Raw genomic sequence first — 24150 nt, forward strand, 5'->3', positions numbered from 1 at the left:
AATAGGTGAAAGATAGTAAGACCATGGTCTCTAGTTTTTCTCATGATCATGCTCTGGCTGCTAGAGCTCCAGCCATTACACCTTTATCCCAGGCAGAAACAAAGGAAGATGGGTTATAGAATAAAGGCAGATGGTACGTCCATTGTATCAGGAAGCAAAGGCCCTCTCAGAAATCTCAAGCAAGGCTTCCTATTTATGTTTCATTGGCCACTCATAGCTTCAGGGCAGTCTCAAAATGTGAGTGTTTAGCTTTGCAACTTCTGTGGAAGGAGACAAGGGAAAAGAGTTTGAAATGAGTACTGAGAGAGTTTGCACAGTATCTGGCTTATAAGCTCGAAGCTCTGAATTAATATTTCACAGATGCATTAGATCATTGAAACTGATTACTGCCTCACTGGTAGAGACTCAGAATTTTGTGACTTCTAGAGGTACCCTGTCAGACCCAATATAGGGTTCCCAAAATGAAACTGTATAGGAAGGGGGTCAGTAATATAGATAATAACCTTACCGAAAACTTAAATGGATAGATAGATGAAATGATAGATGGATGTTTGGATGGATGAATGTACATATATAACACTGGAGTTGCCACTGATATATTCTTTATTACATGAAATATAACTTTTTGTTATCCAGCTCAGGCTTCCTAAATCACCCATTCTCTCCTCAACCACCCCACTTCCCCAAATATACACACGCACTCACACACACACTTCCCAAATATACATTACGTTGGACGTAAAAAGAAACAAAAGTGGAGGGATGGGAATTAAAGCCAACACATGTACACAAAACCTTGTATGCATGTGTATATTTGGGGAGGGCATACAAAGCATAGGGAAGATGGTTATGAATGATCTCTATCTATAGCACCACTCCAGAATGCGAGAGACAACTTTCCATCTGCAGAAAGAAGAACAAGGCACACCCTGCCCCAGCAGCAAGGCTGCAGGGCCTTAACTCCTTCCCCACGGTTTCTACCTCCTGCTCCCCCTCCATTTATTCCCTGCTCCCATCACCCACGCCCACTGAAGGGGAAGGAGGCACACAGAAGCTCAGACAGGAAAGCCAAGTGCGGATGTGGGGCAGAAGCCTGTGTTTATGAGCACCGAGTCATGTTCCCTCCATCTCCTTAGCATCTCTCAGATCAACTCATTTCATTCCCCTGCATGGCCTAGGTTCAGGTCTGAGCCTTTTCTGGCCCCAGTCACTGTAGGGGTTGCCTATAAATTGGTCTCCCTGTTCCAGAGCTGATCCGCACTGTTCTCAGGGTCATTTTTCCCTATTCTTTGAAGAGGATATATAACTATATGTGTGTGTGTGCATACACATACTTATGCATGTATGTGTGCATTCATATATACACATGCACACATATGCACGTACCTACACATATGCATACATATATATGTATGCCTATGATATTATTGTCATATACATATATACATACATATATATATAACTGATTTTAAGAATTCTGATAGGAATCAAAGATTTAAAATGACAAGCATCTACCCTTCTTTTGTATACCTCCCACCCCCAGGCCCACTTCCTAGAAGCAACTACTCCATCCCTTTAACTGCTTCCTTAGGTAGTTGCCTCCATTGCTAAGTAACATGCTTTCAATGCTCTTTCTTGATTTATCAACCCAGTGTCACCTATTTTTTTTTTTTGTGACCTTCCTAAGGCACAAATCTGATCATGTCTCTCTGTCACCACACATGTCTCTCTGTGTAAGCCGAGCACTGCCAATCACCCAGAGGCACCCTTCACCTTGTTACTTCCTGGAAATGGGCAAATGGCAGCCCTATCTTCCCCCTAGATTGCAAGGTCTTTGAGAGCTGTGGGGGTCTGGGCCAGGCCTGCCCCCTCAGTCTTTCTCGGACCTTAAGCCAGTTTCAGGGTGACTGCCTACGATGGTTAATTTATGTATCGACTTGTCTGGGCCACTGATACCCAGATAACTGATTAAACATTATTTCTGGGTGTGTCTATGAGGGTGTTCTCAGGAGCAATCAGCATTGGGATTGGTGGTGGCCTGGGGAAAGCAGATGGTCCTTGTCAATGTGGGTAGGCATCAGCCAATCCATTCAGGGTCTAAGTAAAACAAGAAGACAGAGAAGGTCGAATTCTCTCCTCTCCACTCCTCTCCTCTCCCATCTCTCTCTCTCTCTCTCTCTCTCTCTCTCTCTCTCTCTCTCTCTCTCTCTCTCTCTCTCTCTCTCTCTCTCTCTCACTGTATTAGTTGGTTCATTGATCTTCTCCTGCCTTCAAACGTAATTCCAAAAGCCTGAATTTGAAAGAATAAGTGTGTGTATTATCTGTCTAAACTTAATCTCTCCTTTTGTTTTCTGAAATTTCGCCATTAGAGATTCAGTTTTTTGCCATACATGTTGCCCACTTCTTACATTTAATATGTAGCTATTTCTGAAAGAATTAACATATTAAGTGTCTAAGAAAGCATGACTATACTAAAAGTGAGATAGAAATCAGAGGTGAAATGCGACAAAGACCCATTCCCAAGAGTTTACCCTAGGGTGTTTTTTAATTAGGTTTCATTTTTTTGCAAATGAAAAGTAATTAAAATAGGAATCTAGTAAAGACTTCCATAAAATATTTTTAAAATAAAAAATGAGCATTTACAATGATATTTGATTAGTATTTCATTACCAAATTTCCTTTATCCTTGTCTTCAAATGTCAGCATATAAACTTGGCCTCCTTGGTTTTACTTTCTCATGTTTTAAGCCCAGAAAATCTGGCCATTAGAAATTTATTTTTAAATGGATTAACTGCTCTCCCAGGAGCAATCTTTAAACTTTTCTATCTATATTTTGATAAAACTTCACATGAAGTCAATAACAAATTAGAACATAAATATTTAAGCAGCTCAAAGATAAAATGAGAGCTTCTCTCTTCCTCTCTTTTTTATGTTGCTGGTAATGTGCCAAACAGAGAGGAATTAAGGGTCTTGAGGAATATGTCAAAAGTCTTTGCTTGTGCAAACAAGAAAAACCAAGCAAAAGGTCACTAAATCCAAGAGAGGATGGTGTCACCTTGGAGTTGATCTCACTTCAGAAATCCCTAAGACTCTCAAGTAGCTTCTCTCCATCTTCTTCCCAGAGTTTTTAATGTAGGAACAAGTACACAAATATTCTTTCTGTGGGGCCTTTGCCCTTTAATGAAGGAAGTTTTTTAATGCTAGAGGAAGTGCACTAATAACTTTTGCATGGGGCTTTTGCCTTTAATGAAATCTTCCTATAAGAACACTGCTATTTTTTTTCATGTACAGGAAATTCTATTTCTTTTCAAAGGACACATAAAGAAGAAAAGGGTTCTTCACTTCAAAAACAAATCAGATGAAATGAAGAGCAGACAGAGAGTAACCCCCAACAAAAGAAACAAAAATCAGTGAAATGAATATATGCTAATATATGCAAAGACGATTTCAGAAAGTGATGAACTTAAATAGATACCCATCCCACACCCCCGAATGCACCATCCATTTGCTAAAGAACACTTTGAAAAGACTATTTACTGGGATCACCTGTGCGTGGAGATTGTCTATCAAGGAACGAGTCTTATCTGTTCTGTGTGCAGAGATAAGATCTATGCCAGGGAGGATTTTTCTCAGGCTTTCACGGTAATTGTAGATATTTGATTGCAAATCAGAATGTTTGTTCTACCTAATGAACAAAAGCACTGGATTAGTCATAGCTGGTATTAAAAGTTGTTTTGTTTACAGCACGGTTTAGGCTTTAATGTTTTCCGAGTACTCAAAGAACATTCTCAAATGTCATATTTGTAGCACACACGAGTTCCTACTTCAAGCGAGCTGGAAACTAACAAATTAAGTCTCTACCCACCCTTGAATAGCGGGAGCAGCTCTCACTCTGCTCTAATAGACAAGTGTAAGAAACGGTCTGGAGGCGGCGGTTTGTTCTGTTCACTCTCCTTTTACTAAGCCAGGAGAAGGCATCAGGTGTCATATCATGTCATTAAAGGTATACTTTCAGAGGTAACTTCACAATGTACTCATCTAGCTGAAGGACAGCAACACAAGGGATATTGAATCGGGCTGCCCAGCCAATCTTTCCAACCCATCTCCAGGGGAAAGCAGAATGACTAGAACGTATTCATTCATTCACTCATTCATTCATTCAACAAATATTGATAAAGCAAGTGCCAGGCACTGAGCTTGATGTTGTAGGTATAGCAATCAGTAAAAGGAACATACTCTCTGACCACCTCCCCCTCACACACACCTGAACTCACATTGTCCAGCTGTATGAAACTTGAGCACAAATGAACATAAAGGCCACAGGTTCTATAGCTAACTGTTGATTATTAACAAAGTAGGGAGTCAGTATCTACCTCACTGTAACCAGAATGTTAGCATTGACAGAAAAAATCAGGAACACCTCTTTTTTTCTGGAGGCGATGAAATAGGGTCAGAAAGGTTAAAACTCTCACATGGCTAATTTAATGGTCAATCAAGACTAGAACTTAGACTCTCTTCATCTGTGGTTTTGACATTACTCCCATGGGGTCTCCTTCTCCTCCACCCCTATCCACCCATCCATTTCGCTTCAGATAGAGGAAAGGTCTAATATTTTAATGATGGCTACATAAAATACATCACGATGTAGTTAACGATAAAAGCAAGACTTCAATACATGCATGTTTTAAATAACACGTTAGGCTGATCATTGATGATATCTTTAATTACGCCAAGGCAAAACTGGAGACGGTCTAATGGGAAATACAGATTACTTGTTAAAATTATTAACAGAGTTAATGTGCTTACATTTGTTTGTGTGTACTGGAATCAGCTCAGATATTTGGCTGCAATGACAATATGTGTAAAGATCAATTAAAAGTCATAGAGATGAGATATTGGATTTCCAGACCTTAATAGGATTTCATCTGCACTTGCTATATTATGTTATACAATTATAATTGAGCTTCCATCAAACCACAGAATCTGTCACCTCACCAATTTATTTTCCAAGCGCTAATGAAACTTACTTCCTGATGAGCATGCTTTTAAAAGCATAACCCCGAAAAGGAGAGGTGGCACGAGAAATGATAAGCCTCTATTTATTTAGCAAACCTAGGTAAAAACCTGGACATAAGTAAAATAAATTTGACAGCTTTAGGAGGGTCCTTAGCAGCTATTTGTTCATATTATAAAGAGCATGTAAGTGCTCTCAAAAGGAATTGTAAACAACACATATAACTCATGCTCACTTTGAGCCTGAACAGCTGATTAATTCTCTGCCTCTTTATTGCAAGGTAGTCAAGCTAGAGGCAGAGCTGATATAATACTTTCCTCTGGATCTTTCTTAATTTTTCCCCAAATTGAAGCCATGCATTGAATTATAAAACAAAGTTCGCTGAGAAAGAACTTAATGAGGTAGCTTTCACTTGATAAAATATGAATTCTCTTTCCCATTTTGTTTAGAGAAGCAAAGACAATATCTAGAGATGTTCGTGTAATACAGCTGTAAGATGGCAAATATGGGGAATGACAGAACAATGTTACTCTTTGGAGAGACTCAAAGTGCCTATAACAATAATCTTGTGCTCCTCATACTGGCTTGTTATGGTACAATGACGAGTGAGAGATGGATGGCTTCCCCTCGTTGGTAGGGAGTGTAATTCCTCAGAATCGCTTACTTACAGATAGTCATAAAGAACACTAGAGAGCATGTGATGTGGTCCTCAAGAGGAAAGCCCAGCCAGACAGATGTATGGCCATATCTACTTAAACACATCCAGGAATGAGGAGCTCACCTTCCTGTGACACTTGCCAGACAATTATGAGAAAGTTCTTCCTTGTGCCTTGCTGACATCTGCCTCATTGTAACTTCAGTCTTACCCTGTAAAGCCCCATGCATTCCATCCAGCTCACTTCAAGAAGCACTCTGCACCACGTGTGCCCAACAGACAGCTGGAGCTCATTTGCTCTTTTCTTCAGCACCCCTAACTTCTCTTCCTCATCCCTGGCTTTGCACTGGAGAATATATGGGCTGCCACATACTCCCAGGCCTCTAACAAGTCTATGATGCAAAGCATGAGTTCATAGAACACCTCTACTCACCTTGTTTCACATAATATTTTAATAGGTGCACTCTTAGCTGGGCACTCAGGAGACAATAAAGTTAATCAAAACATTTTTTAAATGATGCTATACGAAATATTTGAAAATACTACCTCTCACATCTCCACTTCACTCTACTTCTAAATATGTTCAATTCTTCTAATGAGTTTATTTTAAATTCTGTAAGACAGAGTTTCCTGAGACCATCCTGGATACCCCTCACATCTAGTCGCCAAGGCCTACTGATCGTAACTCCCACGTACTTCTGCACCCCGTCATCCCACCTTGTTCTAGGCCACTGGCATCCCTCACCTGGCTAACAGGGCACTACCTGACATGTCTGTCTGCCTCCATCCTTGCTCCCCAACAATCACAGTAGTCCTCCCTTACCTACAGAGGAGATGTTCCAAGACCCCTAGTGGATGCCTGAAATCGCAGATGGTACAAAATACTACATATACTACATTTTTTCCTATACACACATACACATGATAAAGTTTAATTTACAAATGAGACACAGTAATAGATTAGCAGCAATAGCTAATAATAAAATGGAATAATCAGAACAGTATACTGTAATAAAAGTTCTGTGAATATGGTGTCTTGCTGTCTCTCTCAAAATATCTTATTGCACTATACTCATCCTTCTTCTTCTTGCAATGACAAGATATGATACAATGTTTACGTGATGAGATGAAGCGAGGTAAATGACGTAGGCATTGTGACGTAATAAGCGTTACCAGAACACAAGCACTGTGATAGCTCGGCAGTCAATCTGATAACCTACACGGCTGCTAAGTGACTAACAGACTTGTAGCACATACAGCGTGGATACATTGGACAAAGCGATGATTCACATCCCAGGTGGGATGGAGCAGGACGGTGCACTACTCAGAACGGTGTACAATTTAAAACCTATGAATTATTTATTTCTGGAATTTTTCATTTAATATTTCTAGGCTGTGGTTGACCTTGAGCAACTGAAACTTGGAAAGTGAAATCATGGACAAGGGAAGACTACCATAATGCTTCAGACTGTAGCCAGAGTGAGCTTTCCAAAATAGGAATCTTATGATTCCACTCTCCAGGTAAAAACCCTCAGTAGTTCCCAGCTGCTCTGAACTTGAAGTTCAAACCCTCTATCTTCTCTGATATAAACTCTTTATAATTTGATCTCTTCTTAACTTCCCTATTCTCATCTCTCTTCAGTCTCTCCTTTGGAAATATTAGCCCTAGACATAGAAAACTTTCAGTTTCTACAGAAAGCTACACTCTATCTCGTCTCCAGACCTAAGGTGTTTCCTGTCCTATGACACTCTTCTAAGTCTTCACCAACAACTCCACCACCTGGCTAATGCATGCGTCCAGTCTTGGCTTAGATGGCACTTCCTCGAGGACGTCTTCCCTGACACTTAGGACACCCAGCCACGTACTTCCATGGCACTTTGAAGCTCCTCAGTCTTCATGCTCATCTCACATATTTCCTAATTACTTATTACATTACCTCTCTTCTTCACTAGAACATGAGTTCTCTGAGGGCAAAGCCCATGCCATCTTTACTGTTGAACTCTCCGAGCCCAGCATGGCACCTGTAACATGGCACATGCCTAATATTTTTGGGAAAAAGGAAGGAAAAAACAAGGGAGGGAAGAAGGGAGAGTAAAATGTTATATGCCGCTTAAAACACATCCCCTCAGTATTTTAGAGGGGATCCACTAAGAAAAGTGAGAAAGCGAAGCCAGGCAGTTCTCTCTCTGGGTCTGATCATGTCATCCCTAGAAGATGCAAAGTTCTAAAGAACCTTTGGTCATTTATTTGACAGATATTTATCAGGCATTAAATTATAACAACATATATTTCATATCACAAATGCAGTTGAAAATTGTAGTATAGAGCCTATTCCAGAGCCAGAATGTCAAGGTTCAAACCACAGTTCTAGTACTTACTGTGTGATGTTGGGCATGTTACTTAACCTTTCATGGCCTCGATTTACTCATCTATAAAATGATGACTAAATTAATGCACACATGCAAAGCACTTGAAATGATGCTAGCTCATATTAAGAACCTTATAAGCATTCGTTTTGAATGTTAAATCGCACCTTGCCAAGTACAAAGCCAATAAGCGTTCTCAATAAACAATAGGCATCTTCTTTTTGAGCAGCAGTATCACTAACTTAAAATATCAAATACAGCACCTGCTATAGGGTCCGTGCTCAATAAGTTATATCTGCCATTATTATTTTATTTATGTACTATATTTATATATTATTTTCTACATGCATATATTTTTGATTTATATTATAAAACGTATTTGAACCTTATGGTATAATATTTTAATTGGTTATTTTATATACAGTGTATGTTGAACCACTACACTGTCTCATTTATTCCTCAGAACACTTTTCTGCGACAGAATGAGCAGGTATTATTGTTTCGAAATTCATGAGCGATGAAACCTAGGCTCAATCTCGAGTGACCTGAGACTCCAGCACCAAGAAGCAGCTTCGAATTCCATTCTTCACTTGAAGTTGTGATGCAGCCAGGACCCTGGGCTCAACTGGCCATGAAAATGTCTTACCAAATTCTCACAACCACCTGAGAGACAGGCACTGCTATTACCATTTCACAGGTGCAGAAACTGAGACAGAGCATAACCTTGCCCAAGATTCCACCACAGGCCAACTGCAGAGCTTGTGCGCTCACCACCACCACCACCACCACCCCCACTCCACAGGTGGCTCCCAGAGCTGGCTGAGCATCAGTTCCTTAGGAAGCATAGGCTACTCCGCAACTCCCAGAGACTCTGATTCAGATCTAGACTGTAACCCGGGAATCCAATTTTACAAAGCCCCTGATGACCCCAAATCAGTAATTAGGAAACACCGAGTACCCCCTTAGGTAAGGGGCCTGCTCCTGAGGAGCCTCAAGTGTCCAAAGGACAGAGAGAGGACAGGGGACAAGGACAAGAGGAACTTTGAAGATAGACTCTGCCTGCCCCATCATTTTACCCAAGATTGACTCTGGTGACTTCCTATACCCTTATTGAACCACAATTCTTTAAAGCTGGATTGTCAGCAAGAATTCAAGTGTTATCTATTGAATTTCAGCAGAGCTCGATTCCCCTGGTATGCAGTGTTTGTTTAGGTTTACTTTATCCTTCTCTCTCTTCTAATCTATTAGCCAAAGCATCAATAGAAAAGAAACATCACTAATAACTGAGGGTTCTGTTTGCCTTCAAATTTTCCCTTCAAGGCATGAATATAGGTACACTGACAACGGTTGCCGAAAATACTGTAATATGCACGTTTTATTGGCAGGGTGGGGGGAATACTGGTTACCTTATTTCTATGATGAACATAAAATGCCAGAATGGTGTGGGATACATTGTCATGGAAATTGCTCTCTGTCCTCCAATGACTTCGATGGAATCCAGAGGAGGGCTGTGAGATTTAATAACACTATGGTTACAATGTAGTTTAAACCCATAAACCACAAATGCATGTCTGACCGGAAATAAAATGGATCTAACTGTTACATCCTCCTAAGCAGATTCTTTCATAGAATAATGTTGGGGAAGAGTCTAGCCCCAAGTGCTTAACTTTGCAATTCAAAAGAGTTGTGACTTAGCTCCCCTTATATAACATGGGCAGCTTTTCATTATGTTTATTTGATGCAGTGTTATTGAGGCAATATTTCATATGAATAATTCATTTCTACTCCAACTTTATCTAGCAAAGTCAAAAGCAGAATCCTAAATTTCAAAACAGATCAAAGAGTTTTTTAAATAAATTGGAAATGCTTTGAGTTGCCTTCTTTCTGAATCTCCCTGTCTCGTCTATGCATTAAGCAAGCACTTACTATGGGCAGTTGGATACGAAAGTTATTAAATGTTCACAGCTCTCCCAGCATTTTCCTCAGCGAAGATGAATTCTAGTGGCCCAGTTTTGCCCTGTTTCCTCTTGTTCTCATCCTGATATTGAGTTCTAGGAGAGCAAATTACATCCAAGTAATTTTTCTTTTACATATTTTTAACTTTAGTTGTATGTGCCTGACTTTTGGAGGCTGTCTCAGTCCTGATTATCTTCTGTTCCACTGGGCAGTCTGATGAACACAGCAGGCAGGCTGTGGTGAATAAAATAGAGCAATTACATTTGGATGCTCAAGACTGCCAGCTGCCTGCGAATGCCTCCCCACAGCCTCTCCATTGTGGTTACCCTCCTTTCAGATCTTACCAAGTCATGCAAGAAAGTTATCCTTCAAAATGATTGACATCCACGAATTGCCCGGGCTTTATCCAGCCACAAGAGTTACAAACGAGACTACAACAGTCAGAGAGAAAAATTAAACATGGAAGGGAAAAATGTATTCAGAATCACTGAATCATACCCAAGCACACTTTTAAAAAAAAGAAAATTCAGGTTGATAGGAGAAAAATAAAAATAAATAAAAGATCTCTAAAGTCATCAAAAAATACTTGCTCCATAGGCAAAACCAAGGCAGTAATTTGGCCATATTATCACCACTGAGAAGAAGACCATCTTTCCTAGCTGGGGCAGGTCGGCATTTGGGGAAGAGTGTAGTAAAGCCATAAGAGCACATCGGAAAAAATCTAGCTTCAAATCCTAATTCAACCACTGCCTAGCTAGGGGGCCTTAGGCAACTCGCTATACATTTCTGGATCTCTATAATAGAGGGATAATGCTACCTAGTTTATGAGATGTCATTGGGAAAATGAAAATAAATTTATGTTTGCACATAGTAGGAAATGGCAACTCTTAGTCAGTAACCTGGATCAAGAGTTTACTCTTCAAATTTCCATAAAGATATTCTAGTATTGTCTACTGTTACCTAATTAGTACTACATGTTGAAAGTGAACAAAAATATCTGCTCCAAACGTATTCCTTTAGTCACCTGATCTCTGCAATGGATAGTGCTTAGTGGTCTAACAGCCAGTTCTATCCCCTGCTTCTTACAGGAAGAGCCTACTTCCATGATGGAGGCTTGATATGCCATAGGCTCATATCCCATCATCCCTTGTGAAAGTTGCTAGAGAGTTCTGGGATGGGGTATCTTCCCTGATAAAAGAAAGAACAATGTGAAGAGAAAACTTTTTTGTGTCTAATCTTTCTGTCCTGTAAGATTACCCTTCGAGCCGCTACATCCATCTCAAATCTCAAGGTAACAGCCAGACAGACTCTGACCTTGCTCACGAATACTGCAGAGCTGCTGAACTAACCCGAAAATGACCTAGCACCCAACGCCTCATAATGTGAGGTAATGACGTGCTTCCACTGTTTAAACCCCTTCCATTATTTACAACTGAATAATGCAGTCCTTGGTCCTTTGTCTTCCCCGCTGGGGCATGGGGAGACTTTTTCCATTTTGCGTTTGAGCAGTTGAGTAGGAATATGCAGATGTTATTCAACATGGGTTCATCTTTGTGAGTGATGTTAATTAATTTTCAGAGAGGCTGAGTAACTCCTCCAATGTGACAGAGCCAAAAGCGGCAGAAAATAATTGTAACCCAGTTCTGTCTGCCTCAAAGACCAGGCTTCAGAACACTGCTGCTGTGCACATAGCTGTTAGCGAGTCCAGTGAGAAATATTTATGTAGAGGAAGTTCCTTTTCCTTTTCTATCTCTCCTTTCAATTTACATTCTGAGCTGCATAATCCCACAGCTCCCTAACTTTGACCTCCTTAAGCAAAGTCAGGTTCTGAAACTTCCCCTCCTACATTCTCTTTCTCATCAAAATTTGCCTTCTCTAGGTTCCATTCCCTCAGGAAGCCCATATGCTTTTACAAGGTTAAAGCTAGATAATCCATTATGTGAATTTCTTTTAATGGAATCCTAGTTTGGAGAATGCCCTCAGTGGAAGTCCTAGTGGACCAGAAGGTGAGATGTTCCTTTCATATCGCAGGGTAAGATACCTTTCTCGTGCATGAAATACTGGCTCTTCCAATGAAAGTTAACTGGGGTATGGCTCATAATTAGCATTCATTTATTCCTTAAGCGGGTACCTAATAGGCACCTCACTTACTATGCCAGCAGCATTCTAAGTGCTAAAGGTATAGCACGAAACGAAACAAATTTCTCCTTTCACAAAATTTAAATTCCAATTGTGGGGAGATAATTAAAAAAATAAATATGTAGTATTTCAAGTATTAAAAAAATACTATAAAGAAAAGCAAGGATAAATTGGTGGGGGTAGACTGTCTCATTGAGAGAAATCAGGACATACTACATAAAAGAAAGAATATAGGTGTTAATAATATGACAATATTGTTATGGGAAAGTAAAATGAGGGGAAAGATGAGGGAAACTATAAGGAAGCTATTACCTTCTTCTCACAAAGTAAGAAATTGAGGAATACTGCTAAAAGTTGATTAAACAACAACAAAAAAGGAATTTAAAGTAAGACACACTTAACATCATCAATGCATTCGACAACTTTAAGCAAAACAATGCAAAATAAAACTAATTTTACCAGGGCTGATTGATACAAACAAGAGTTAAGTTCCTATGGCATCGCATCAACATTATAGTGAAACGATGTTGAGAGATATGATCTTATCTGAAGAGTTGTTGTATACTATTTAAAGTTATAAAGATGATCAGTAGAAAAACTAAAAGTCCTGAAGGAGAAAGGGTAGGAGAAGGGATAGTGTAAGTGAGCTAAATCTTCATTTGTCATTTCTAGGAGTCAATAGAAACTGCTTAATTAGGAAAATGGGTTTTATCTCACATGCTAACTTTCACTGATCAGTGGTGGTTGCCTGGGGCTCTCCTGAGCAGAACTCCACACACAAGACCCAGCTCTTTGAGAAAGTGTGCTGTGATCAATTAATTAGTGCCATCTGCTATGGATGTAGAAAGGATCAATGACAGCACATAAGCCAAAAACTGTCATCTCCACTTGGAGCAGCAGTGGGTCACCTGGGTATGGGATGGCCGAGGGCAAGGAGAAAGCAATAGCAAACAGTAAGAATAAGTCATATCAAAATACAGGAAGAGAAATGCGGTGGTAAGGTGTTTAGTGATGTAATGGATTCCTATGTCATGCTTTTAGTTTGGATTGACGACATTCTGAAATGTACAAAGGAGAAAAGCTATAGAAAAGACTGACAAAAAAAGAGTTAGCTTTATATCTCTAATGTAACAGTTGGGTGTGTTGGGTTTTAAATCCTGCCTTTCCCAAACCTCAGAGAAGAATTTAAGCCACCGCGTTTCTAAGACATGTGCCTTTCTTGGCTGGACTGTATCCAGTGACTCATTTAAAGGCAGTGAAATGTATTTTGGGTATTGGAAACCTTCAGTAAAGAAAACTTACCGTTGGTCCAATAAAACCTTCCCTGCCGTACCAATTACCTAAACAGAGGAAGCCGAGATACCAGGGTCCCAGCTGTACCATCACACCAAATCCTCGGAACACAAACAAAGCTTGAAATCTTGTCTCTAATTAAATAATGTGGAGCCTGGTGACTTTGCTGGCCTCCTGCTCAGCAGAAAACCATGTGAAACTCTGAGCAGGCTCCCTTGGTGGCTAATGTCTCTAATAAAGACACAACCCCCCAGCCTGCATCTGTGCTCCCCAGGACTAGCACCAAATGAAGACAAGAACACTTGTGATGATCAGAGGGGCACAGTCAGAGTGCTGCCTGCTCACTAATGAGGCAACAGGGAAGCTTTATATTGCTGTGGCACCCTAAGTCCTTCTCCACCTTTGTGAGAAGAACCCCGAGAGGTGACTTGCAGACAGCCCTACACCAGCGTTCTCATTCACACCCCAGCTCTGACACCTTTATTTACTCACTCGACCAACATTCTTCCCAACCTTATGCCAAATGATAAATGAACTGCTCACTCCTGTTCCAGTACCTGAGGCTCCATCAGGAGCCAGGTCACCTCACTCTACAGTGTTAATTTCAATGGTCATTAGCTGTTTCTGGTGTAGCCGGAGAGGCTGTCCTCATGCTGAGGGTCCCATTGCCCATGTGGGATAATTAAAGGAGCCCTGTCCCAAACACCTCTCCCACTTGGTTCAGGAACCCTAAATGTATACACTTATTCTTTTAGATTCCATATTAAATACCCTTGATAGAAATGGCTCAGCACGGGTATTAGCCATTAACACATTACCACGATGTGTTTCCAGGTGAGAGCTTACTGTATGCCATGAGCTGTGCTAGGTGCCTTAAGTAGACTCTATAATCCTCAAAACGTTGTAGCAGCATCTAAGCATTCAACATATGCATATATGCATGCACGCACACACGCACACATACATGCACGCACAAGCACCATAAGAACTATAGGAGTAATAAGATGCACTCATAAACAAATATAACACACCATTCAATGAATTCATTGCCATGACAAAGGTACAAAGTATTATTTTTGGGATTTAGATATGCTAAAGACCAGGCTAGGACCTAGTCATTTATTCAACACATATTTATTGAGCACAAATAGGCTCTCTCATACAAGAGACTTTGCAAGACCAAAGACTTTAATGTAAGAAAAGAAACAGGATCTGTGTGGGATATGTATGTGAGTGAGGGGTAAAGAAGGAGAACATGGAGAGCACCGTTAAAATATTCAGTTTGGGATGGTATCCATGAAAGAGGAAAATGATATGTAAAATTAGATTGAGAGGTGCTAGATTATGGAACGTTTTGTATGTCACTCTCAAGAATTTGGACCTTGTTCTATAGTTAATAGGAAGGCATAGGAGGTTTAGATAGAAAGATTATTTCAATTGGAACTTGATATAATCAAGATTCTACTTTTTAAACATTAACCTGGAAACAGTGTATGGAAGCAACTAAACTAAACTGAACCTAAACAAATGGAAGACTGATGAAGAAATTACTGAGTACTCTAAGTAAGACGGAATAAGGGCGTGAACTAGAACATTTTACAGTAGAAACAGAGGGGAGGATAAATGCCAGAATTATTGAATTCTGAAATAGGCAACATGAGCTTGTTAAGCTCAAGCCCTCAGTCATATTCCTACCAAGTAGACTACATGGTGCCTGGCACAGGGTAGACACAGGATAGACATCAGAGGCAGACAAGTAGATGGTTGAAAGGAAGGAATTAAAATGCATGGACGTTTGCAGCTAGATGACTAGCAATGGAACAGGTTTAAGAGCACAAACTGTAATGGATCCATGTCGTTGACTGGGGGAGATGAGAGACTAGAAAATACCTGGGTCACGGGGTTTAGAGAAAACACAAGCAGCCTGGGAGTTTGGCAGAAGAAGGTACAAGTAGGAATGGAGAACAAGGGGCTGTTTTAGGCTGCGTCTCGGAAGAAAGTGTGCAGACTTGATACCCCATGGTTTTGTGGGGTGACCTACCCCTTCAAAGACCAACAGGTAAAAAGGAGGTTGATAAGCATCGCATCAGGACAAGTGCCGGCATAAGACACTGGTTCTAAGACAGGATTTGCAGTCAGAGAGAATTCCAACAGACCGATACTGGAATTCTGATTATGCCACTTACTTAAGTAGGTCACATTATTAGAAATTTCTAGGTCTTGATTTGTTCACTGATAAAGAGAGATAATCTTACCAAATAGGATGATTCAGAGGATGGAAGAGTTGGCAGCTGTCCACCCAAAATTCTCACTCCCCCAAAACTTGTGAGTTGTTATTGGGAAGAAACTGCCCAGCCAGGCACTGTATTTCCTAGCTCACTTTGCAGCCAAATAGTCCACGTTTGGGGCAATAAAATGTGAGGAGAAACATGCCTCTTCTGGCCAGGAATTTTTAAGGATCAGGTGAATCTTCTCTACTCACTTTTCCCCAACTAGCCATTGGATGCAGAGAATCCTGGGGTCCTAGAGGGTGTGAGGCAGCAAAGCATTGTGTGAAGGAAAGCTGCCCTGGGAGGGGTGTGGGGAGAAGAAACGAGCCCCTCTGGTGTTGAACTACTGCAGTTGGGGGGTGGGTTCTTTTTCGTTATTTGTTGTTGTCGTTTTGTATGGCAGGAGGCCTCAAAGCAAAGATTACAAGATAAACAGCAGAAAAAGCATGTAGCACTCTATGTACTCATGGTAAGTGCTCAATAAATGGTAAGGGGGGGGCGGAGAAAAGAAAAAGAAATACAAATGTGACAATGAACAGAGGGTGTGGCTCACTCAGAGAAAGCAGCTGGAGGGGGCTCTGAGATGTGTGGGGTCTGGCTGCTTTTTTTTTGTTAAGGGCCTAAAGCACAGGTCTTAACCAAGTAGAGTGAAGATACCTTTGAGAATCTAAAGAGAAGGACACTTTCATAGGAATGAATGAATGGTAGTTCATGGGCCTTCTGAACCCTTGCACACCCCACACACGTTCACCCACCTTCCCACTCGCAAGCTAGGCTAAGAACCCTTGGCTTGGAATTTGTAGCTGTTGACAACCTCCTACCTCCTAGCCCGAGAGCCTATCTGCCAGGTGTCCTTCCCACAATAGGCAGAATGATGGTCCCTTGAAAGATGTCCATATCACAGTTCTCAGAACTTGTGAATGTGTTGTTACCTTACCTGGAAAAACAGGATTTTGCAGATGTGATTAAGTCAAGGGTCCTGAGATGAGAACATTATCCCAGATTATCCACGTGGGCCAGTGCAATCTCAAGGATCTTTGTAAGTGAAAGAGAGAAACAAGAGGACCTGAGTGAGAGTGATGTGACAATGGAAGCAATAAGAAAAAACAAGACAGAGATTCGAAGACACTATACTGCTAACTTTAAAGATGGAGGAAGGAGCCACTAGCCAGGAATACAGGTGCTACAGAAGCTGGAAGAGCCTCCAGAAGGAAACAGTCTACCAACCGCTTGACTTTACCCCATGAAATGGATTTGGGACTTCTGACCTCCAGAAATGGAAGGCAATAAATATGTGTTGTTTGAAGACACTAAATTTGTGATGATTTGTTACAACAGCAATAGGAAACTAATACATCTTCCCAGCACCAGCCCCCATGACCTGGCTGCTTAGCTACTCCCTCCATGGCTTGCCATACTGACCACACAAAGATAAAAAGCCACTCTGGGTTCTCAAGTCTTAGTCCCTAGAGCAGGGAAGCAAGTCAGGATGCTGATGTGCAGAGCCTCTTCACAGCACAGATGTCCAACTCTGTGATCCACACATTATCCATCACGGACCAAACCAACCATGACAGCACACTAGATAACTACCAGCTCTATTAACTGGGAAATGACTTTTCAGCAACCTAAAGGATTTCACAGTCATCATATTGCTAATCCATTACTGGGAAGGCTTGATATTTTTTCTTAGGTTCTTTGCTAGGTAGCCAATCAGGCAGAGGACATCAAAAGATAATAATGTTTTTATTGAAACTTTCATGTGTTAAACAATGTAATGGGTGAGTTTCCAAATTCACTTTATGTTTTAAAAGATTATAATGAGCACATAATTCACCCAGACCCACATAATACCTCCTCCAGTGGAAGCAAGTGGACCCTTTTTATCCCCTGTCCATTGCTAAAACAGGGGTGGCAATGTAGGAGTTGTTATAGGCTGAATTTCATTCCCCCAAAATTTTTATCTTAAAGTCTTTACCACCAATACCTCATAATATGACTATGTTTGGAGACAGGGTCTTTAAAGAGATAATTCACTTAAAATGAAGTCATCAGGGTGGGCCTTAATCCGATATGACTGGTGTCGTTATAGGAGGGGGACGCCAGGAGGCGCACACGTACAGAGGGTAGACAATGTGAAGACTCGGGCAGAAGATGGTTGTTACAAGCCAAGGAGAGAGGCCTCAGAGGAAACCAACGCTGTTGTCACCTTGATCTTGGACTTCCGGCTTCTAGAACTCTGAGGAGATGAATTCCTGTTGTTTAAGCCGCTCGGTCGGTGGTATTTTGTTACGGCAGTGCTTGCAAACTAATAAAAGGGATTATCTTTATCAGCATCCCAGAAAGGTCTCTCTACTAGGCGAATAGCCAGAATGAATGCACCAAGATTTTCTTTCCAATATATTCAACTCATAAAAGTGCCAAATTGTAGATTATATTCTGTTCATTGCACCAACTAATTAGGTGAAAAGCGCTAACATTGTTCAAGTTCCCGCTGTACACCAGACACAGTAAGAGGCTCTTTACATCTGTTATCTCATTTAACCCTCACAAGAGGCATTGTTGTTCCTTAAAAAACAAACAAACATAAACATGGATGAGGAAACTAGGGCTCAAAGCCATTAAATAACCTGCCAGAGGCCACATGGATGCTTTGTGAAATTAACATCAAAATTCAGCACAACCTTGTCCACACAGCTGCACATTATCTTTGCACTGAAAGTGGCGACGGCTCCCGAGGAGGTACAAAGATTAACGGGAACCCTATTCTGCCTCTTCTGAGCTCGGGAGCTATTGCCGGGGAGGGGGTACTGGGTAGTTAAGAGGATAAGGAAAAGCAAAGCATCCTTGTCCGTGCATACATAGAAGACAAAAATCCGGCTGCCTGTTGGGAGGGTGCGCGCATCATTTCCCTTCCCTTGGTAACACTGCTGATACCGAGGCTGCTTCGCGAGCGCGATAAACAAGTCGTAATATATGAGCTCCGAACATTGCGGCACGCTCCTATAGCTGGCAGAATTCCTGAGAAAGGGTTTTTATGGCACCGATCTCCTTGGAGACCTTAAGTGACAGCCTAAAATGTATGGTACAGAGATCACAGGGTTTATTACTTTACTTTCTGCCTGGCATTCTGCAATTTATAGTTTTCCTGATAAATTGGGATCTATTCAGCTAGTACATTTTATGCAGGACAGTGGAATTGTCTCTTCTGCACTGAAGGATTAGAAATGGGCAGATGCCTCGATTGGGTACTAATGGCACAAGCCCAAGCTGTGCATGTTAGACAGTGCCCTGGCTGTGCAACTGGGCTCATTTTAATGAGAAATGGGCTCCCCAAGTTGGTCTGTACCCCTTCCTCCAACTCCCAAGACCTTCTAGTCCCAGAGGAGCCAGGTACTGAGTTAGTAATCTCATACTTTCATCAGAAACTGACTAAAAGTAAACCAATTCAGGATATCATACTCCTGGAGGGGGGTGGAAGGGGTTTCTACTGAAATATTCAAATTAAAATTACTTCGGAATCTATTGATAGAGGGATGGCTTTTTATACAGAAATGAGGTGTGCATTGTTCCTTTTTTCCCATGGATTAAATTAAAATAATGTCTGCTTTTAGTGGCTGCGACTGCTCTATATGCACTTAATTAATTTGACGTTGTCAGAAATCAGATTTTACAGGCCATGAACAAGGAAACTATGAGAGAAAGCTGTGAGTTTGTGTTCTGGTTTTCAGTCAGTTGATCAGTCTGTTGGCTTTAAAAAACTTTTTTAAGATAGAAAAGGGATGTCAATTAAATTTTTACTATTTTTGTTGTTGTTCCATTTTTTTTTTAATCAAGCTAGTATTAGGAATAGTAACTTTCTTTCAGCTGAAAGTCTGGTGTAGATTTTAGCCTTTGGACACTGGAGCCCTTTCAAATTCCATCTGGCTGTTGATCTGCAAAGGATGAAGAATTTATACAAAGGGCCTCAACTCTAAAGTGTCATTAAGTTCTATTAGGTCAATAATTCCTGAAAATGAATTCAAACTATGAAGCTCAATATGTTTCTTCGGAAGAAAAAAAAGAAAGAAAAAAAAAGAAAAGACATAGGGTTGGGTATGAGAAATTGGAAAAATGGTTAGAAGAAACCTTCCCCAACACCCCATCTGGTGAATTCTAGATCTTCCTTTGAGCTCAGAAGCGGCTCAGTTTTCTGTAGCAAGAAATGTTTTCTGATGTGTGAATGTAATTTGCAGCCCAGTCCTAGATAGCCGGGCTTCTTCCTAATGGGTCTGGTCCTAAAATAAGTTAACAGCTTCTTATGATGCTATTGGTCCCCCTGGGAAGGAGATGGGTCAGAGGATTAAATGAACATCCAGCGCTGTGAGAGAGTTGCTGCATCCCATACCCCAGAAACACCAACAGATGCAGAAAGATTCAGAGCCAGTTCTGTTAAAGACCCACGGCTGGTCAGGTCAAAGGTCATGAGCATCTCACAGGGGTTTTATCAAGGAACAAGCTAACTATTTTCGAGAAATGGAAAAACAATCTGGATTGCTTACTGCTTTATAAGTTAAAGCAAGATGCTCAATGGTCTTGTCTCCTGGAGAAGATGCATTCTGGAAATGACTCCTCTGACTGCAAAGGTCCTGTGTGCAGTGGTCGTTCAAAGAGACAAGGAGAGAGAGGAGAGTTGACAAAACAGGGCAGAAGGAGGCAGGGATTGGCCCAAAGGGGCTGTCCTAAGTGTCAGGCAGAAAGTACTTCTGCATCCTCTCATTCCCAAATAATCCCTCGAGGTAAGAATTGCTACTGTTATTCCCATCTTACCTATGAGGAAGCTGACACTTAAACAAAATGATCTTGGATCATTCCAAGATCTACAGGTACTAAGTGATGGAAGTATTGCTTGCAGTCAGGAAACCTGGTTCCACCACGTACATGTGAAGAAGTTGGGTATGCCCTTTGGTGGAGAAAACTGAATTTATAAAGTTCACCAACTAACCTGAGACTCAACTTTGGGAACATAATTCATTCATCATTAGTGGCTCCCTATACAGTAATGCAATATAGACTCATTCAGATATAAAGACCTAGTATGCGTAAGAAAAGACCCACTCAAAGCTCAAGCATATTACAGCACACAAATAGATGATTTACAATGGCCATTTTAACTTTGCTGTAGGACCACCCAAAGTGGGGCCGTTTCTTTAAAAGTATCCTTTTCTGTGATATTTTTAATAACCTTTCCACCCCTCCTTTGCCCCTACTCCCAGTTACCCCTCAATGGCTAATCCTGTTCTCCTGTCACTCGTTCCTCTCCCCCTGGACACTTCCAATTACTGAGCTGTGCACTGGAATAAAACAACCTCATAGACCCTCCAGGATAAGCCCAGAGAAATGGCAATCACTATTGCAAGCAAGAGACGGCCGCATCTTAAAGAGAACAAATCAAAAGCACATAACCTCTCACCCTGATTACTTCTCAGGCAAGCCAGTCATCTGTTGGAACAATTCTTCTCTCTTTCTCTCTCTCTCTCTCTCTCTCTCTCTCTCTCTCTCTCTCTCTCTCTCTCTCTCTCTCACACACACACACACACGCACACACACAGAGTAAAACTTCTAGCCGCACTCATATATATAGATAAGCACAGCCAAGAAAACCATTAAAATTACAACCAACTGCTTGAAAGACTAGAGGTCCTTCAAGCTCTTACAATAACGTAAGTAGCCACTTCCTAAAGAAGTAGTAAGGGGCCTCCTGTGACAGAAGGCAAGAAGATGCCACTGTGCTCATTAGCAGGCACATCTAGCCTTCCAATTCAAAGTCACACTTCCTCATCAGTGGAGAAATGGAGGAGAAGGATAACACATCAAGACCTTTGTAGTTGATATCTTGCTCAGAGCCAAGGACCTCCCATATCTGTCTTTCAAGTGAGGAATTAGTTTCTCTGAGGATGGGAGGTTGGGAGGGATAGTAGTTTGAAAGGTCTGTTGTTTACTCCTCATATGGAATAGGAGAGAAGTCCAGAGACCCACTCTCAGGAAGGTTCCTCCAGCCTGATACTCTTCCATTGGCTGCTCCAGCACTCTCTTGGGCTTTCCGTGGCAGGACAATGTGGGATGGTCCTTCCAGCCTCTAGAGATGACTCTGGTATGGATTCAGATTATGTAAACATTCCGTCGGCAAAGATTCATGGGACACTTGTGATATACAAGAAAAATGGTAGTGGGGATCAAAAACACCAAAGATCCAGTTCCCTCCATGGCAAGGAGCCTACAGACTGGTTGGGGAGAGAGATAAACAAGCAGGGGATTACACTGAAATATAATAAGGGCTATGACAGAGCCAGGCATGGATTTCAGGGGCATAGACAGGGTAGGACAGCACATCGGACTGGGTCTAAGAAGAGATGCCTTGAGGTGAGGGATAGTTGAGTCTTAAAAGACAAATAGGAGTTCGGAAAAATAAAACAGGACCATAGACAGATGGCCTAATGATTCTTCTTAGAAATAACATAATTCCGTTATGGGCTGAATTGTACACACACACACACACACACACACACACACACACACACACATTTATATGTTGAAGCCCAGTGCCTCAGAATGTGACTGTATTTGGAGATCGGGCCTTTAAAAAGGTAATTAAGGCCAAAAATAAATAAATAAAAGTCATATGCCCTAGTCCAATATAACTGCTGTCCTTATAAGAAGAGGAGATTAGGACACAAACACACACAGCGGAAAGGCCATATGGAGACACCAGGAGAAGACGGCCATCTACAGGTCAAGGAGAGAGGCCTCGGAAGAAAGCAACCCTGCTGATATCTTGAGAGTGGACTCCCAGTCTCCAAGACTGGGAGGAAATAGTTTTCTGTTGTTCGAGCCACCCAGTGTGTGTGCTCGGTTATGGCAGCCCTGCAAAGTAATACACACTGTAAGAGAAATACTAACAAAAGATCGTATGTCATGACTGTGTTCTTCATGATGCCAGCAATCGTGCCTCCCTTTCTATTCTAGCTTTCAAGAATGGTGCATGAAGAGTGCTCCATAAACGTCTGCTCTTTGAACAGGCCAAGTACACCTGGCCCCAGGACATTTGCACTCGTTACTCCTGCTACCTTGAATGTTCCCATCCTCGCATCTGCACTGCTCACTCTCACTCTTTCTTCCAATCACTCTCAATGCCTTCTCCTTACACAAGCTTTTCCCATAGTACCTGCCACTCGACAGAGCACGTGGTGGTTTTTTCTTACTGTCTGTCTCCCACCTGTGCTGGAATAGAAGCTCCATGAGAGTAGAAACTTTATCTTTTTTGTGTGCAGTTGATATCTTCAGCAATTAAATAGTACCTGACACATAGCAAGCACCAATAAATACTTTTTGAATGAAGGGATGCATTGTTCATACGGTAATATACTTCCTCAATGTCATCCTCATCCCTTTGCTTCAATTCTGTGTTCATCAGATCACCCCTTAGTCTTAATTTAGTAATCTTACTACAAGCAGATTTCTCTGAAGAGTGCTTTTTTTATTTTTTATTTTAACAATAAGACCCAGAAAACAGACAATATTCTTATAGGCGAATCCCAATAAACACAGAAGGGCTTCCCATCGTCCATAAGGTCAAGGCCAAATCCTTAGTACGTCATTCTATGCTCTTGTGATCAGGCTCCTGCTTTCTCTTCCACCTTCACTCCCCCTCCTCTCTGCCTCCTACTTTAAACTTTGACACATTGAGCCATTCATGATGAATTTGTTCACTCACCCAACACTGAGTGGGACCTCCTCTGTGCCTAGCATAGTATTTCCCTGCGCAGTGACCTTTGTGGATGCTGTTTCTTCCTTTACCAACCTCCCTCTGGCTTTGCCAAGTTAACACACATTGGTTTGTTCATGGGCAGAGCATCGGAGCTGAGACATAGAGGAAGAAGCCAAAAGAAGATCAGAGAGGACCACCAGGGAGGCTGATCTCTGGGTTTCAGGAGAGCATTAGGGCCATGAAACCTAACTACAAAGAAGGGTAGGGGATGTCTCCATTAATGTTTGAGGTGATAAATTTGTAAAAAAAATAAAGGGTTGTGGTAATTTAGCTTAATCTATATATTTCATCCACAAGAGTGTATAGATGGGAATTTTATGAATACTTGATTGACATTAAGTGACAGCAAGATACCATTTTGTATTCATGAAACTAATAAAGTGCCTAAAATGCAAAAGTATTTTGCAAGATATGCAAAAGTATCATCTCGTACTCGCTGCTGGGTCCTCTTTGGAGGGCACTCAGCTCAGTGGTCCTACCTTTTGGCACCTCCCCTAAAGAGACATGCCATCTGCCCAAGGAGGCACATATGAGGATGCTTGTGGCAGTACTGTCAGAGCCAAACACTGGAAAAAATCTAAATTTCCATCAATATAAGAATGGCTAAATAACCTCCGACATGCCTGTACTATAGAATATTACATAGTCT

General features: G+C 41.3%; 2 long non-coding RNA genes across 2 annotated transcripts in view; one reads left to right on the plus strand and one right to left on the minus strand.

Moving 5' to 3' along the window:
* Positions 1-17867, plus strand: part of LOC118613739 — a 28018-nt gene extending 10151 nt beyond the window's left edge. Inside the window, exons 2-3 of the long non-coding RNA XR_004955770.1 lie at positions 7062-7190; positions 17787-17867. This is a non-coding gene — a long non-coding RNA (uncharacterized LOC118613739). The remainder of the gene's footprint in view (positions 1-7061; positions 7191-17786) is intronic.
* LOC107517485 overlaps positions 16114-24150 on the minus strand; it is a 228236-nt gene continuing 220199 nt past the window's right edge. Inside the window, exon 4 of the long non-coding RNA XR_001598532.2 lies at positions 16114-16729. This is a non-coding gene — a long non-coding RNA (uncharacterized LOC107517485). The remainder of the gene's footprint in view (positions 16730-24150) is intronic.

The sequence above is a fragment of the Rousettus aegyptiacus genome, unplaced genomic scaffold, assembly GCF_014176215.1.
Source record: "Rousettus aegyptiacus isolate mRouAeg1 unplaced genomic scaffold, mRouAeg1.p scaffold_m13_p_2, whole genome shotgun sequence".
Taxonomy (NCBI): Eukaryota; Metazoa; Chordata; class Mammalia; order Chiroptera; family Pteropodidae; genus Rousettus; species Rousettus aegyptiacus.